An 18,642-nucleotide genomic window follows, 5' to 3' on the forward strand; every position below is an offset into this window, starting at 1 on the left:
TTTTCCATTAAAACGTTATCTCTTTTGAAGAAGATGTGCCCTTCATTAAAACAAACTTGATACTTTAATTTGTGGCGCGTTTGGTTGTATTTGGTCCAAAATTAAAAAAAAAATTAATTAAACAGATAGAGAAACAAACATGATTAAATGCGATCATTTAAACTTGAGACCGTCTAAAAATTTAAAGGTAACAAAACAGCCCTCTAGGGTGCCTGTTCATGGCAAAAAGTCATATTCGCACATGTAGCTGAAACTTCCGTTAGCAAAAAAGTCCAGACATTCTGAGGCAGAAACTTTGTATCGTAGATATTTTTCCGAGACACCATCTAGGTCAAGAGGGCAGTGATCTCCAACTTTTGTTCCATCATGAAATCTGAGTACATTGTTGCTGTCTTTCACACCTTGTATCCAAATATCGTTTGCTGTAGGGTAATCTGAAACAAAAACGTGCTCTTATCAAATTACAATCCTGATATGTCATATCTTTCCTTTAAAATGCTTTATCAAATTAACAGAGATGCAGTGCATGTTAAGAATGTTTATGTTAAGAATTTTAATGTGATTAAAAATAATCAGCCTGCACTGGGTGAAAAAAGTGGTTTCCCATCATGGGAAACTTTATGGAAACCACATGGAAACCTCAAGTTTACATCATGTTTCCCAGTGGTTTCCGTAGCGGATGCTAGGTTATTCCGCCAAGTTTCCGTGACACGGAAACCCCCTACGCTCCGATTCCATAAGGTATCCCGAACCACGGAAACCTCTGTAAACCTGAAGTTTCCCGAACATCCATGTAGTTTCCTGTAATGGGAAACCTGAAGATTCCACTGGTTTCCAGAATCAGGAAACTTGATGGAATCGGAGCGTAGGGGGTTTCCGTGGAATGGAAACTTGGTGGAATCTTTAGGTTTCCTTTTACGGGAAACTACATGGAAGCTCGGGAAACCTCACGATTCCTAAAGTTTCCATGACTCAGGAAACCATATGGAATCGGAGCGTAGTGGTTTCCGTGGAATGGAAACTTGATGGAATCTTTAGGTTTCCTTATACGGGAAACTACATGGAAGCTCGGGAAACCTCACGATTCCTAAAGTTTCCTCGACTCAGGAAACCATATGGAATATGAGCGTAGTGGTTTCCGTGGAATGGAAACTTGATGGAATCTTAAGGTTTTCTCTTATGAGAAACTACATGGAAGCTCGTGAAACCTTATGATTCCTACAGTTTCCTTGACTCAGGAAACTATATGGAACTTGTGCAACACTTTCTGTGTGGCGGAAACTTGGTGGAATTATCTGGAGTCCCATTCCTGGTGGAAATTACTGGGAAACTTCACGATTCCCTAACTTTTCTAAAGGAAGCAATGTGAAATAATGTGTATTCTTTTAAAAATCTATCAAAAAAATTTATTACATGTAAAAGAAAAAAGCATTACCATTTTATATGTTTAATAATTCATTTGATGTACAAAAACTGTAACTGAATTTTTCAATGATATAAAAATATTAAATAAATCCATATATCTTAGATAAACAATGGAACAGTCTTTCACATTTAAGTCCATTCATAAGGGTCATTAAGTACTTCTTTCAACATCAGTTTCCTGGTTTTCTTCACATCACCTTTGATCTGCAATATTCATACAAAATTATTATATGATGTCAGAATTATAATACTTGAATATATCTTAGAAATCTGAAAGATCAGTCAATGTCCTTTAATATACCAATATCAATAATTACTTTCCATGACCATGATACATATGATTTCAGCTTTTAATGTATCTCTTCAATATTTAATGCTTTATGATAAGTGAAAAAAAAATAACATAAGGCCAAGCTTAAAAAATTCTTTGTTTGCAGTTGCCGACCTATAATTTTTAGTCTGAGTAGGTAGGTAGGCAATTTTTTTTTTTTTTGAAAAAAAAATATTTCCAGATCTTTGTTAGATAACATAAAATAAAGTTTTTCATAGGCCTACTTTACATGAATAAGCTGCACTCTTGGTATGATTGATAACGAAAAAAATTGAAAATGAAACAGTTTTAATATCCTGAAAAATTGGAAAGAAAAAAATATTACAAAATGGCTAAAAAAAAGTTTGGGTCGGGTGCATTTTCAGTGGGTCGGTCGGCAACTGCAAACAAACAATATTTTATTTTAGGCCTACTATAAATAATGTTTTCAGCCTTATTATGTCATTGAGAATATATTACTACATGTATTTCATACTAAGAACCCTGCTTTAAGTTTGATTAGTTTGAGAGAAAACATACTCTTTATAATAACAAAAATATTTGGGAGAGATTTTTTTTTATTTTGATATTCGACCTAGAAATTGGTTGAAGATCATTGCAGACCCTCCACGGAATCCACCCCATTGCACAAAAGCTAGATTACACCAGGCAGGGGAGAAATATACTCTGGACTACGATTTTAAATAAAGATATACAGTAGATCCTGATACTGACCTTTGACCTAGAAAATTGGTCCAAGGTCACTCTTCATCCACTATCCACAGGCTCTCTGTAGTTTAAGTTTGAGAGAGAAATATGCTCAGAACAAGTGATATCAGATGGAGTGATGGGTAGACACTGTCTTTGGGCATCCACAGAACAGGACCTAAAAATAATGCAATATATATGTATTACAGTATAGATACACATGTACTTGTATATTAATGACTTATCATATGCTGCATTGGACACATATGATTTTATCATGGTTTAAGTATACATGCATCTTATGAGTAATTTTATACCGGTATTGCATGTACGCTCAGTTTATTTAAGAAATAAATAACAAGTTTATAAACTTCAATGGGAGAGATACCACAAATGTATATATAAACAAGTAATTTAATTTTTTTTTTACATATATTGTCCAACATTATTTACATCCATTCATCATGTTCATAAATTGGCTGATCAAAATTCAGTCAGTTTTAGATCTATATGATATACCATAAAGGATTTTCACATTTACAAAAGTTATTCCCCTTTGCAGGGTCGATATGGGGTCAACCGGCTTAAGACGCTGTTTTCCGTCTTTAACCGTATCAACTTTGAGGGACAATATCTTAGAAATAAATCAGTATGAACATATTCAATATGATTTTCATGTTGCCCCCATACTCTGCCAATACAGATACAGATTGTAATTGTCCAATATTTTTGAAGATTGAAAATATTAACAAGTAACTTACAAAGGACAAAGTGGGAAAAATGAGCGATACGCCAACAATTGGAGAAAACTCTTAGGAATGTGAAATTCGTCTATTGGTGATGACAATTCCTGTTTTAATGTCACTCAAAAATTAAGAGACATTAAAAATTTAAGCCCTATTGTCATACACGCATGCTGTTTTTTTTCATCCATATAACCTTTTAGTATCATAAAATTTACCAAAATTTAATACTTCAAATAATTTCATTGAATATCTTTAAAATAAAGGAAACTCTAAAAACTTAGTGACTTGCAGAAATTATTCCTTGGAGAGAAAAAAATCTATCATATTTCATATAAATATGTGCATAATGAGCCTTTTTTATTCATTTAGAACATATGGTATGTGCCTCATTTCCCCAAGAAATTTTCAAAGACAATGGACTATCTGTAAGCAGAAATCATTGCTGTTTACTTACATTGGAAAAATTTACGAAAATAATTAATTTCCTATTTTTTTGATTTTAAATAATTCTTAAAATAATTTAATCTATTAAAAATAATCTAACTGACTGTAAAATAACATTTTTCATAATCTTAATCTATGGGCAGATCACTCTAACTTCTTAAAACTAACTGATGTTAAAGTAGAACTCTTTAGTGTGCAGTTTTTAGAGCTTCCTTTAAGTAATCAAAATACTGACCAGCAACAAATCAGTTAATAAGCATTTCCTTTTTTTCATTCAAATTTTTGGAAAGATCTCAGAGTTTTTTCCTGTTCAATTCAGGTTCGAGACGACAAAGTTTTATTGAAGTGTATGTATTAGAGAACTGATTGTATGTCAATCATAGCAATACACACATAACATGGAGGGGGCAAATTGTTTCAGCCCTAGCTTTTACATAAAACTTCTTGTAGCTCACAGCTGATATACCACAGTTCAGTATTTAAATAAAATTTAGAATCTTTTTTTTCAGGCAATTGTCATATACATACGAATCATGAATGAATTACCACTTACCAAATGACCACATCCTGAATCATCATACATTTTCTATGATTTTATCTCACTGGTTTTCTTTTAAAGTCACACAGTTTTCTTCTCTCTGAAATGATAAATTATGTCCAGGTACTATTGCATTCTAATTTAAACTAATTATGTAATAGCATTAGCAACAACCGGGATGGAAGAAAAAATAACCAGAAGTCTCTGTCGAGATTGTAGCTCTACTGGTTTGTACTTATCAAAAACTGATGCACAGAATTATGTATCTTAGTATAGTCTACTTGTGTGCCAAGTTATATTGAAATCAGACTAAAATTTAAGGAGGAGTAGTGTTTGCAGACAGACGGACGGACGCCGGACGCTTTACTATCGCATAAGCTCTACTGGTCAGAGACCAACAAAACAAGATGCGCTTGTGAAACACAGCAACAAAGTTCGAAAAAGCAATTTTTTTAGCATACAGGTCACAGTCAAGATCACTGACACATAATCATTGTCCTTGTTGCCATTTGAAAGCCACTATCTCGTATAGTTCTAAAGTTATGGTGAAGGTTTAAGTTGACAACAGACACTCAGACAGACACACAGATATACAGTTATGGCAAAAGTTTGACCATTATAACTTGGTATACACACAGCCACAGGTATCAAGGGTAAAATTCACAGCACAGTGGGACTGCATTTTGACTTCGAGGGATCAAGGGTTTCGAAAGATCAGGAGTTCGAGAAATCAAGAGCAAATCTGCTTAGTTATATAGTGGAAAAAATCGGGACAAGAGACTCAATTCAAGCGATCAAGAACTTCCGAGAAATCGAAGTTCAAGCCATCAAGAGTTACCTGTATATACAGATATAAGAAGCATGTTATTATTTGCAATTTTGACCTAATGACAGCTAAATCTGTTCAGCAATACAATACCTTGTACATGTATGTAAGTAGTTTTATTGTGCATGATTATTTACTTATTTTCTTGATCTTCTCAACTTGAAGTGTTCTGTAATTTATTACCAAGTTTGTAATAAACATAATGAAACAAACCCTTTTCCACATCACATCCTGTATCAGACCTTCGACCAATATCAGCCCTAGGGTCTCTGTCCCTCTGGCTGAAATTGGTGTCTCGGGCTAGGATGCGATATGGAAAGGAGTATGTATTATTCGCTATAGTATACATTGACCTACTCAGGTCAATAATTGTGAAAAAACTGATAATTCAAGCTGATGATTCATTTGCATTTCATGACATACTATCAATATTAATTCACTATTAGGATTTTCTTTTTTTACATCTTCATCTCAACAGGTTAGACATTACAAAAAAAAAATCTTTTGAGCAGTAAACTATTTCAATAATCTCTTCAGAAAAGAGGACAGGCTTTCACCTACATTCACTTTTTTATGTATATTTTCCCTCCATATCATCGTCATGCATATGATTAAGGGTTATGCTATTCGCTACAATCTGTTCTGATGAGGATATCCTTCATGAATAATCGGATAAGCTGAGATTGAAGACACTTTTTGTAAAAATATCGATGCTTTTATCAAAGTTTTGAACCAAAAATATTTAATTTATACCTTGCCATAAGTCGTAAGTTCCAAAAAAAAACAAGAGTTGGCTCCCAAAAGTCAGAAAACACATGTGGTATTCAAACCGGATGTTCTACAGTCTGAATTTAATTACGAAACCATGTTCGGTGTAACTATTATCATCCGGATAATTTGAGCGGGGTTTAAAATATTTTTTTTTTAAATTCCGAAAAGTATTCATTTATATAATAGAGAGAGAACATACACATGGAGCATACATTTTAATAAACATGATAAAAGGCGAAACGTTGAAAATTTACAACATACAGCATGTACATGCACGGTGCCTTCATAATATAAGTTATGCTATATCAACGTCTCAAATTTCTCTCTCTCTCTCTCTCTCTCTCTCTCTCTCTTTCTTTCTGCAATATATACACTTAACAATTTAAAACTTAGGTATCCAACTTTTCAAAATGGCGTGAGGACAAAAGTTGCCTCCGATAGTGAAGATTTGTTGTTGCCAAATATTACAACTATTTACCGTAAAAAGTTAACAAAAATATACGTACACTAATCCTTCATCGTTGGCCATTGCATTTATCACAGTCTTAAAGACACTGGGTGGTGAAACCATCTTAACTTTTCACGTTTACCAGCTGCTTACACCTTCTTCTTCGTCCTTCTCGATCCTCCAAAAATGGCGCCTCGGGAAATTGACCAATGAAATAAAGCGCCTACAGAGCGATGCAGGATGGGAAATATAATCTGTTTACATTCACTATGATTAAGTGTGATTATGAGATCTTATATTAGAATTTAGTTAAGTTTTCCCCTTTTCATGGAATAAAAAGAGGGGCTCCTAAATATTTCTGCCGATATGATGTGTAGGCCTAGTACATTTAGAAAAAAAGCGGTTAAATACATGAGGCAAGAGCAGAAAAAAAATTGTTTCTTGTTTGACACCTCAACTTATTTGCCTTCGGGATATGGGTTTCGGGGCTTGGTTGTTGGTAGTGGCCGTCCTTGCTGAAAGTACCCCCCCCCCCACACACACACCTCTCCCCGCTTCTTTTAACTGTTACATGTATGATTATGAATTTATAATGTCACACCAAAAGATGTAAAATTTTTAAAAGCACATTTTTTTTATTGTGAACTTTCCACAGGAATCCTTAAAGGCATGAAAATAAGCTACAATTATAATATGATTATCAAGAACAGTTTTTTATTTCAATAGTGATGATTGAAAAGTTCGGTGTTTAATTCATTGCTAATAAATTGTTGTGTTTTTTTTTGGGGGGGGGGGGGGATTAAATTACTAATCGAACTCCCTCCTTTTCGGGGTTTAATTAGATTTTGAGCCAGCTATCAATATTACTGGTGGACCTGCTAGACTTTTCTCTAATTGCTACATGTACTTTGTACTTTAACATGTTTAAACTCCTTGGCCTTTAGCTAAAAAAATTTCCCACATCATTTTAACACGTAAAATTGTTAAATGAATCAGAATGTTGAAAACCTTTTTCTTAGGAGAGTTATATCTCTAGCTGGAACACATTTCACATTGATCTATTAACGTCATTCGGATTTAATATAATTATACACGACGAGAATTAAGATCTATTCAATACCTATAGAAAATTATTTAATTTCTAAAGAGGAGAGTTTTATTTTAAATCAGTAATGAAAATTGAAATAAAAATTCTAAATAGTTTGTTCTTTCATTGAACTTCTTAAATGTAGGTTATTTTATAAATATGTTCTCTTGTATAACTTTATTTATGGAATATACAATTTTTTAAATGATAAAAGAAATTCGAATCATCATCTTAATTTAAGAGAATTTTCAGTCGGAGACTGTGTGTGTACATGCTCGACAACAGCCCATTGTTCCCTTTTGGTACAAAACCGTCTCAATTCACATAGAATATACAAAAAATACACAGTGACAGGTGTCTTCGCGGCACGTGAGGACAGGTGTCCCTAATTACACAGGCCGATCATAGTGACTTTTTCAAAAGCGTTTTTTTTTTGGGGGGGGGGGGGGGGAGGGGCTTCTCAAGAAAAAAAATAAAAAGCAACCCACCCACCCCAATAATAAAAACAATGATTTAATAAATTAAAAAAGACAATATTCACTATTAATAGTAAAATACTAGTATGATAATACTCAGCCCCAAGCCAATTCGATGAATGATTCTTATCTGACCAGTTTATATTAATATATTAATTCATATTAAAACAAAATCTTTATCAATTTCTAAACTTGTATTTAAAAACTTGAAACACTAAAAATGTAATTTTGACAAACCAATTGAAGTATTTTTTTCCTGACCAATTACCCCGGTATATAAGAAATGCCAACCTCTGGTATCTAACACAAATGCCTGGTAAGGTACCTTGATGTCTTGTGAATACATGTAATTATGTAAAAATAATTCTTCAATGTCAATTGCAAAATATTGGAAAAAAATTAATTATTTTATTGAGGAACGTCTCACCTGTCCTTAATCAGTAATCGTAACTTGACATATTTCTTTATTTACTTTTTAATCGATCTTTTTAGTAAACCTTTTCTGTAAATAATTTCATTAAATGTACCCTTCCTTAGCTCTTCCATTTTTTTCAAAGGAACATTCATCATAGACAGCTTCAAGAAAGTGGGATCGGAATGATTGATTTCTACATAACTGCATGCACTTACTTTTTCCTATTCCACTTCACGCATTCTATACGAGTTTACCAAAACTTATGTGATAAATCAAATTCAAAATTAAATTAAATTAAATAAAATTCAGTTAAATAAAATTAAATTAAAATTGAATTGCGTTCACGGTGCTGAAATATTAAATTAATCACACAGAAATACACATCTAGTTATTTTAACTGTTTGAAGTTAATTATTTTGATACAGCATGTAAACACTTTTGAAATATTTCTATAATTGGTAAAAATATGGTAACATAATTAAATATTTAACTTTTTGTAAAATAAAAGGTAGGTTGGTTAGTATTGAGATATACTTTCAAAGTTTCCATGCCTGGGAAACATGGGGAAAACTACACATTGGTGGCTTCCATGTCGGGAATCTGTATGGAAACCACTAAGGCATGTTTACATGGTTTCCTATCTTGGGAAACTTACGGGAAACCACAGGTTGATTGTTTCCATGTCGGGAATCTATGTGGAAACCACCGGGGTATGTTTCCATGGTTTCCTATCTTGGGAAACTTACGGGAAACCACAGGTTGATTGTTTCCATGTCGGGAATCTATGTGGAAACCACTATGTGGTTTCCATAAAATGGAAACTATATGGAAACTACTGATGTCACGATTCCCATATGTTTCCATCGGGTTTCCAAATTTGGGAAACCTGGCTTTTCATTCTGTGCTGTTTAATAATCGTTGTTTCAGTTTAAAATCCATTTTACAATCTCCATTATTTACTACATGTACTTACTGTTCAGATATTGATGGAAAATGTAAAATTTATCATATGAATCCAGTCGTATCAGATCTCCATTTGCTTTCTGACAATCCAAAGACGCCTTGTAATAACTTGACGGCGTTGGTACGTATTTTAAACAAGAACGAACGGATTTATACTTCATGTCGAGGTATCCATTTGGGCATTCTAGATAAATAAGAAATAAATTGATGTGAATTAAATTAAGATACCGAATAATAGTGATCAACTCAGATATAAAGTGTTCAAAGTGAGTTCAAAGTGAGTCGTGAAAAGGACATGGGTCGTAATGCTCACCTGAGTAATTTTGACCCGTCTATCTTTTTTTTTTTACCAGATTTTCTCCTTGTTATATTCACTGTCGCCCCACCCTACCCAAAGGGTTATGATTTGAATAATTTACAATCTACAATCGTACACTAAAGCCTTCCATATAGTTTCAGCTTATCTTTCCGTTCTATAGAAAAAGATTTCCCTTTATCTTTCAATTAAATTGATTCCCTAATGTACACGCGGAGGTTGAACTAAAATTTTAAAATCTACTCTTATATAAGATGCTTTTAGACAAGTTTTGGTTTTTCTTGCCCAGTGGAAGATAGAATACCATTAAACCCGAGGATTAGCAATGTTATTTAATATGAATGTCTATAATTTCTTTAGTTAAGTTTATATATGCCAACTGAAATCCAGGAATTAAGTAGAAGATTTTTAAAAGATAACACTACTTTTGGCGGGTTTGGCCCAACCCGTCAGGCCCCAGGGGGAATGGACCATTACAATCACAATCTTTGTTCACCTGTAACAGTAGATGCTATTTGCCAAATTTTGTTGAAATTGGTTAGGAGGTTCAAAACGAAAAGTTTAACGTTGAAAAGTTTACACGTATACAAAGGACGACAGGCGAAAAAAGATAGCATTAGGTGACCTGAGTGACTCATTTATTTTTTTTTTAAATATAAGCATATAATCGCGATTTTTTTTCCTTTTTTTTTTTGCAATATTCTTACAGAATTGGAAAAAAAACTTTTCCTTTCCAACAATAAAATAAAATGTAAAATAATCGTAATTATAAGGAACACTTGTTACATGTAAAAAAAGAGTCTCAATGTGGGTTTTGTTACATAAAAATGCATACTTTTTTACTACCTTAAAAATCAAACCTTTTAAGCAGTATTGTTTACGTACTCTGATAAAATGAAATCCATTTTGTTGCACTCTGCATCGTCCCAGATAGTGCAAAATCACAACACGTACATTCATTCGTTACTATATTTAAGCTAAACATATCCGTCTTAAATCTTTGCAAACACAGAAGGAAACAATAGGTCAAATTTAAAGTTTGTCCTCTTATGCTCTGGCACGAATTGGTTGGAACAGCATCAATCCTGCAAAACAGTTGCTGGTTCACTATTTTTGATGGCGAAAGTTGTGCAAGGAACAGAAAAATCAAGCTGATAAGTATAACCACCTGCACTACCCTACCCATTCTTTCCGATAGTTGTGTTTGTCTGATTAAAAAAAGAAATCCCCTATATTGATAGAAATTTCAATCACGTGTATTCATTCGCAGTGCCGTAACGATTAGATAAAATATATGGTGAAAAGGTCATTAAGGTGTTCAATGTTACTTTATTTGCTCCGCCGTAATAGATATATTGAAAAGCTGAACAGAGATGATATCATATTTCTAGATTTCCTTTAAATTTTTATTTTTGGGCGCCTCTACACTATATACAGACAAATCGCCACTATCGTTGCTCTAAGTATTAGTGCAAAAGTCAAAAGGTCGTGGATTAGACCGACCCCCCCCCCCCCTCCCCCGCGCGACTATAATATAGGTACCAACTGCTCTTTTGCCAAGCGTTTTGCATTTTGAAGTTAATTTTGCGGACCCCTGTGAACATAAAAATCAACGCCCCGCGTCACAAAAGGCGTTGGCTCGAAAAAGATTCTTACACTGCTCAATGGCTCTGAGTTTCGAGTAAAGGTCTCAATTTTTGGCCTTTTGCTTGTAAATGCTGACCTCTCTCATGTTTCGAAATTCACTATATACAACTCGCAAAACGCGAGTTAAAATATCCCAATTGCTAGTTAAAGATTTTGCAACTCGCAGAAATTTGCGAGTTGATTTTTTCATCGTAATTTTTTTTCCAGAAAACAATTCAGTTTAAATCCGGTTTTAGTCTTTCTTTAGTTACTATTTACATCTGTAATTTTCAAATGAATATGACAGCTATACAAAAGCAAGGGAGGCTATTAACTTGCATAGGAGACTGCCTGAACCACTATCACAGAGCTCACCTAAGTCACCAAAACATGTGACAATGCAGAAACGTCACTGGTTTCAATGATAATTGATACTAAAGATGTTTCAAAAAAATCTTCATTCTGAATCTGTCCAGATTAGGTCAAACACTCCTCATGTGTTTTCATCAAAGTAAACTAAGCTAATAAAGTATATATGTCGAGTATAATATGCCTTTTTTTCTCTTCTTTTAAAAGATACATTGTATCCTGCTTGAAAACATGTTCATCTGAATTCAGTGACACAATTTTATTTTCATTACATCAACTATTTTTCTTCACCGGGGTATCAAAATCCACAATACTGCTGGCGAGGAAACTGTTTTCTGATAGTATCAACAACACATGCTGGAAGGATCCTCCTATTGTGCCTTCCTAATCGTTTCCAAATAAACCTTGCAAATCACCGATAGGCAATAACAATCATAGTTCAGTTCAATAGATGATGGCATGCATTTATATTTGTAAAGAGCTTTCATTGTAAAACTTGCAAGTTGTCTTTTAAAATTGCGAGTTCATCTGTTTTTGGTACTCGCAATATTCTTCGAGTTGTAATTTAAGGGAGTTTCTATCCCTGCTCTCTTAATAAGAAGTGAAATGGGACGTAACAAAACGTTATCTATCACTTTATGTTCTAGCTTAGGTATCGAAGTCTTGTAGTTTTATACGGCAAGGTCCAAAAGGGCAGACGCTTAAATTGTGAACAAAAGCACTCAATTTAATATTGCATATTGGAAAGTCACGGGTCTTTCGGATATGGCCTTAAAAACGTAGTTCCCGTGTCACGGTAGGCGTTGGCACGATAAGGAACCCTCACTGCTAAAGATCAAATGTGCCGAGCATAGATCTAAATTTGAAGCCCTTCACTGGCATACGGTGAATGTGAATGAAAATTTCTCGAATAAACAATAAACAATATATCAATCTATCTATCAAAATATGAAAGGAAAATGACAAATGAGCCGTTCCTTTTGAGGTATGTCCAGTGCACGATGTTTTTTCGATATTGTCGATATCGCTGTAAAAATACCAGTCCTCCTAATATCATAACATATTCAACAGGACAATAATTCCTTTGTTTATCTCTCTATATATATTACTAAGAGTGCAACGATAAACCGAAAGACGGTATATCGCGGTATATTTTGCCACGGTTCGATTCACGATACGTTTTACTTGTACCGCGGTTCGGTTCATTCGGTTCGGAATTATCCGAACCGTCCGATTTGGGTCCGTATTTATAATATTCAAAATGGCTTCCGGCGAAAACAACGTGGTTTTAACTTCACCTCCAGCATCACACAGATCCCAAATTTGGAAGCATTTCGGGTTCCGACAAAACGATGGTACAAAGCCAAACGTCACCACCTGTAAACATTGTTTTACGGATGTTTCTTACAAAACTGGGAATACATCGAACATGGCAACACATATGAAAAGGCACCATCCGAACGTCGAGATTTCCATGACTAGAAATAAGGCATTGTCATTGCCCCATTCACAGATGCGCCTGCAAGAATCGTTTAAAGCAAAGCTCCCATTCAATTCACCAAGAAGTGTAAGCATCTCACAGGCTGTGGGGAAATTTATTGCCACTGATATGAGGCCCTATTCCATAGTCGAAAATCCTGTTTTTAAGAATATGGTACAGGTATTAGAACCTAAATATCAGCTACCATCGAGAACCTATTTCACTGAAAATATTATCCCAGAACTTTATAAAGAAACTCAAGACACTGTTTTGAAGGATCTGAAATCGGCAAGTATGGTATCCCTAACAACTGATGGGTGGACTTCAAGAGCTACACAAAGTTATGTGACCATTACATTTAGAACAACAACCAGCAGTGTATGCTACATTTCATCACAAAGACATAAAAAAAAATATCAGAGATGTTGTAACACTGACTGAAAATGAAGTTCCTCAAGCTGAGGAACTGGTACAAATACTGGGACCATTGAAAAAAATTACTACCATATTGTGCAGTGAACATTACCCCATAATATCATTGATACACCCAAAGAAGGAAATGTTGCTTAAAGAAATGACCCAGAATACTGCAAGTTCACAGATAGCTTCTCAGGTATTTTTTTCTAAAAAAAGAAAAAGCTAAAGCCATTTCAAATAAATTAGATTTGTTAATTAAATAGTGAAAAGAAAATATTCAAATGAATCATACACTGCATGGCCATTTTTTTTTTAATTAAAAAAAAAGTTTTCAAAAAACCCTAAACTTATTTTTATAATGAACTGTAATTACTAATTAAAAGTGTAATATTTTATAGGTGAAAGATGCTATAAAAAAGGATCTTAGCTCCAGGTACACTAATCCATCTGTAACCAGGGTCCTGGAGATCAGCTGCGCTTTAGACCCAAGGTTCAGGTCACTCCCATATCACGATGATGCAGCCAAACAAGATGTTTACCAGAACATTGTTCAACAAATTCTAATAGCAGAAAATCAGGTGAATGTACAATCATGTGTATTTTTAATTTATTTAATGGTTTATTTATTTTATGTTAAATGATTGAAACACTTGACAAGTGACAACTAATACGAAGATTTTTTTAATTTAGAATTTGAGTTCAATCTTCAGGTTTATTTTTTATTTATTAATTAACCTAAAATTTACTATTCCATTTATTGTTTATTGTTTCTTTTAATAGTTTTCAGTTTTTCCATCTTGTATTTCTTAAATTTGGCTGTAAATGTGACTAGTGAGTGACTTATTTAAAAGTTAATACTTAAAAACTTTCAAACAAAATGGTATAAAATTAAAATTAAACATGTTAGATGATTTCATTGAAAACTATATATTTCATTATGAGAGCATGCAAGTCAGAAACAAAAAAAAGATGTACAAAATTGTCAACAATTTAATTATCTTTAAGGTTGTAGTGAAGGTGGAACCTATGACTATGGCAGTTGATACCCCTCCCTTAGGTCCCCCTCCAGTCCCCCAGTTACCAATCCTGGAAAATGCTGCAATGGAGGAAGATTCTTCTCAGACTCTGACTCAGACTAAGACTGTAGATAGTAAGTTTTTCTGATTAATCTTAATATTATCATTAATTGTTTATTTTGAATTGGTCCGCAAGTACTAATTGACAACTAAATTTACACAGGTAGTCCAAACTGTAGTCCTATCAGGAAAAAGTCAGCTATGCAAGAGTTGTTCGGGGATGTCTTCGTAACAAAGATAGAGGCAGCAAGACCTCTTAACACAAGAGTTGAAGAAGAAATTAACACTTATAGAAATCAGCCAAACCTTCCCCTCGACTCTAATCCCCTCTTATGGTGGAGAGAGAACGAGGAAAGGCTTCCTCTCTTGTCAAAATTGGCCAGAAATATTCTTTGTATCCAGGCCACCTCAGTGCCTAGTGAACGTGTCTTTTCTAGTGCAGGGGATATTGTCACAGCCCAAAGATCATCCCTCAATCCAGATCAAGTTGACAAATTGATATTTTTGAAAAAAAAACATGAACATTTGATGTTAACATCCCCTGTACTGAAAAAGACATGTTCACTAACAAACTATGTAATGTTTAAACAAATAAATGATAACAAAATGTGATATTCTTGATTTTTTACTCCAAATATAGTTAATGTACATATATCAAAAATAATACTAGTGTATCGTGATACGTATCGTATCGTGAACTGCATATCGTGATACGTGTCGTATCGTGAGGTTAGTGTATCGTTGCACCCCTATATATTACATTGTTTAACAATATAACATCAGCATATTGTTAACTTTGCCTCCCCCTTTCTGTTGTTTACATTGTTCACATCGTCGACATCGCAATGTTGGCCGAAATCGAGTCGACATCGTGTCAACATTGCCCTTCTTATTTTTCTTCTTTACATCGTTCACATCGACGACATCGCAATGTTGGTCGACATTGAGTTGACATCGCGTCAACATTGCCTTCTTTTTATCCTGTTTAAATCGTTCACATCGTCGACATTGCAATGTTGATCGATATCGTGTCGACATAGTGTCAACATTGCCCTTCTTATTTTTCTTGTTTACATCGTTCACATCGTCGACATCGCAATGTTGGTCGATATCGAGTCGACATCGTGTCAACATTGCCCTTCTTTTTATCTTGTTTACATCGTTCACATCGTCGACATCGCAATGTTGGTCAATATCGCGTCGACAGCGTGTCAACTTTGCTTTCTTTTTATCTTGTTTCCATTGTTCACATTGTCGACATCGCAATGTTGGTCGATATCGAGTCGACATCGTGTCAACATTGCCCTTCTTTTTTATCTTCTTTACATCGTTCACATCGTCGACATCGCAATGTTGGTCGATATCGAGTCGACATCGTGTCAACTTTGCCTTCTTTTTATCTTGTTTCCATTGTTCACATCGTCGACATCGCAATATTGGTCGATATCGAGTCGACATCGTGTCAACATCGCCTTTTTCAACATCTTGTTTACATCGTTCACATCGTCGACATCGCAATGTTGGTCGATATCAAGTCGACATCGTGTCAACATTGCCCTTTTTAAAATCTTGTTTACATTGTTCACGTCGTCGACATCGCTATGTTGGTCGGTAATTGAGTATGAACATTGCATTCTTATTAATTTTTGTTCATATACTTAGTATCTGTGTTGGTCTATATCGAGCTGTCATCATCTCAACATTTAATGTCCTTTTTTGTCTTTTTATCTTGGTAAAATCATTGACAACGCATTTAACGCATAAAATCAAGTTGAGTTCATATTGATAAGGCAATATATTCTGTTTACTTTTTGCATATCATCAACAGGGCAATATTTGACTCTTATGAGTCCACATCAAGTGTACATCAAGTATGAAGCATGTTTCTTACATTCTGAAAATAAACTGAAAAACTGATTTTCAACCTTGGAAACAGTGTTCCTCATCTATACATTACATACAAAATTGTTTTAAAAATAATTGCGTTGTCAATATACAATGTAGATATAAAATCAATGTAGACAATGTAAACGCGATAACGTATCAACATTGTTTACATTGCGATGCCAACGTCGACGATGTCGTCATGTAGAAATAATAACAATGTAGACAATGTAAACGCGATATCATATCAACAATGTCAACATTGCGATATCGACGTCGACGATGTCGTCATGTAGAAATAATAACAGTGTAGACGATGTAAACGCGATATCGCATCCAAATTGTTTACATTGCGATGTTGACGTTATCTTCATATAGAAACAATGACAATGTAGACGATGTAAACACGATATCGTATCAACATTGTTAACACTGTGATGTCGACGTTGACGATGTTGTTATGTAGAAACAATAACAATGTAGACGATATATTCACGATATCGTATCAACATTGTTTACATTGCGATGTCGACAATATCGAATTGATTAAGGGAACTGGACATGAATGTACCTTTTAGTCAATTGCTAAAGCTTGAGGATGAGTTAACGTAAAGGACAGAAATTATACACCAAACAGAAGATTTTAAAAAGAGAGGCTACTTTAGACCCTTGACGTAGAAATTTTACTCAGGGTCACTGCACATCGATTGACCAGTGGCACACTGTGAGTGAAGTATGAACTACATTGGACTAAAGGGAGTGAGAAAAATATGCTCCGAATTATGGAAGGAAATTACCGCCAAAAGTCTATGTATCTTGCTTTTATTCTTATTCTGCCTACTTCTTTATGCTTTGTTATTATTGCTATTATATGTCACTTTATTGTTTTAATATTCGTCTTTGTTACATTTCACTTTGACTTTTATCCTTCTTCATTTTGTCCTTACTTCTGTGTTGCTTTATTCTTGTAAATTCATTTTACTTTCTTTTAAATTGATACAGTTTCTTAAATGATTATCTCTATTACGAACGTGAATTCAATCACACAAAGAATGAAGCATATTCAATGAAGACGAATACAGTTGTCAAAATTTAGTGCCGCATTATAACGCTAGGTGGCTGGGGTGTTCGCTACGAGTGTTAGTAAAACTAGGTAAGCAAACCCGGGCTGGGGTTATTCGAGATTTTTCAATTTTCTACCTTAATACTTTATCAATCGAACTTCTGAAGACCGGATCCGATCACCCGATCCAATTATGGAAACTCCATATCTATTTTCTCTGGGCACACAGTAATAGCGGCCTCTTTTTTCAGACATAACTTTATATACTTTACTGAATATGTTCATTGAAAGGCCGGCCCACTTTTGTAAGGGTAAGGGTCCAATAAGGTTAATGAAGTATAGTAGGGAGAAAATTTAAATTTGATACTATAGAAGAAGTTGAATCTAACCCAAAACCCACCCCGCCCCGAAATAGGATTTCATTGGCGTCGGAAGCAAAGTGAAAGTTGGGGGGGGGGGGGCAAAGTGTAAGAAATATTTTTTAGTCCTTCAAAAAAAAACTTGACAAGCAAAAAAAAAAAAAAAAGAAATGTCCACTGTCCAAACACGAAAATCCTATTTCGTTGGGGGGGGGGGGGGTTTCGAACTTCAGTGTCAATTTCTTTTCAAAACACCACCACTTTCCCCATTTTAAACCCATTCTGCATCGTGTCCATGGAAAGTGGGGGGGGGGGCTAAACCTAAACCTACGCAGCAATCTTTTTTCAATACCAAATTTTACTCATATGCCACTAAGTACATGACTTTTAATATTTACTATATAAATTGACTATTAGCACTGCAACAAAAAGTGTAAGGGATGGGGGCAACAAGCCTTTCGTTGAACTTATCCAGTAGTAGACAGTCTGTTACGTTTAGGAAAATGTTTCGTGGCCACCCTCCCCTCTACCGGTGAAACTTACCCCATAGGAGGTCGTACAACAGACGGAAGTCAGTACAGTTGTATATTTATTGAGACTTGGGGGTGTGGTAATGATTGTACATTGTATAATGTCCCTTTAAATTCGAGAATTTTTAACTCAAATGGAGAAGCCACCTCTTGCCGGTGGAGAGCTGCATATTTGTCCTATATACTCGGCACTTATAGCCATTGAGCAGTGAGGGATCTTTTTTTGTCCCAGCACCTACTGCGATACGGGACCTCGGATAATACGGTCTAGATCTCATCCGAAGGACCGAACTCCACGTCCCATAGTGGTATTGATCGACTCCTTACTACTGTGTTTCGTGACTCTAGAGCAAACGCCGTAACCA

The 18,642-nt window shown here is 34.7% G+C and overlaps 1 long non-coding RNA gene across 2 annotated transcripts; it reads right to left on the reverse strand.

Moving 5' to 3' along the window:
* Positions 1-1,521: 1,521 nt before the first annotated feature.
* Positions 1,522-5,852, reverse strand: LOC134273804 (uncharacterized). 2 transcript variants are annotated; one of them, XR_009993492.1, is made up of 5 exons: positions 5,751-5,852; positions 4,187-4,271; positions 3,205-3,307; positions 2,471-2,621; positions 1,522-1,629 (listed from the first exon to the last, which is right to left on the reverse strand). It is a non-coding gene; the product is annotated as an uncharacterized LOC134273804 (long non-coding RNA). The 2 variants fall into 2 exon arrangements; XR_009993491.1 differs by lacking the exon at positions 5,751-5,852 and having other exon boundaries at positions 4,187-4,667.
* Positions 5,853-18,642: the final 12,790 nt, after the last annotated feature.

Source organism: Saccostrea cucullata, unplaced genomic scaffold (genome assembly GCF_032062105.1).
Source record: "Saccostrea cucullata isolate Sc308-1 unplaced genomic scaffold, CSIRO_AGI_Scuc_v1 ctg1379, whole genome shotgun sequence".
Lineage (NCBI taxonomy): Eukaryota > Metazoa > Mollusca > Bivalvia > Ostreida > Ostreidae > Saccostrea > Saccostrea cuccullata.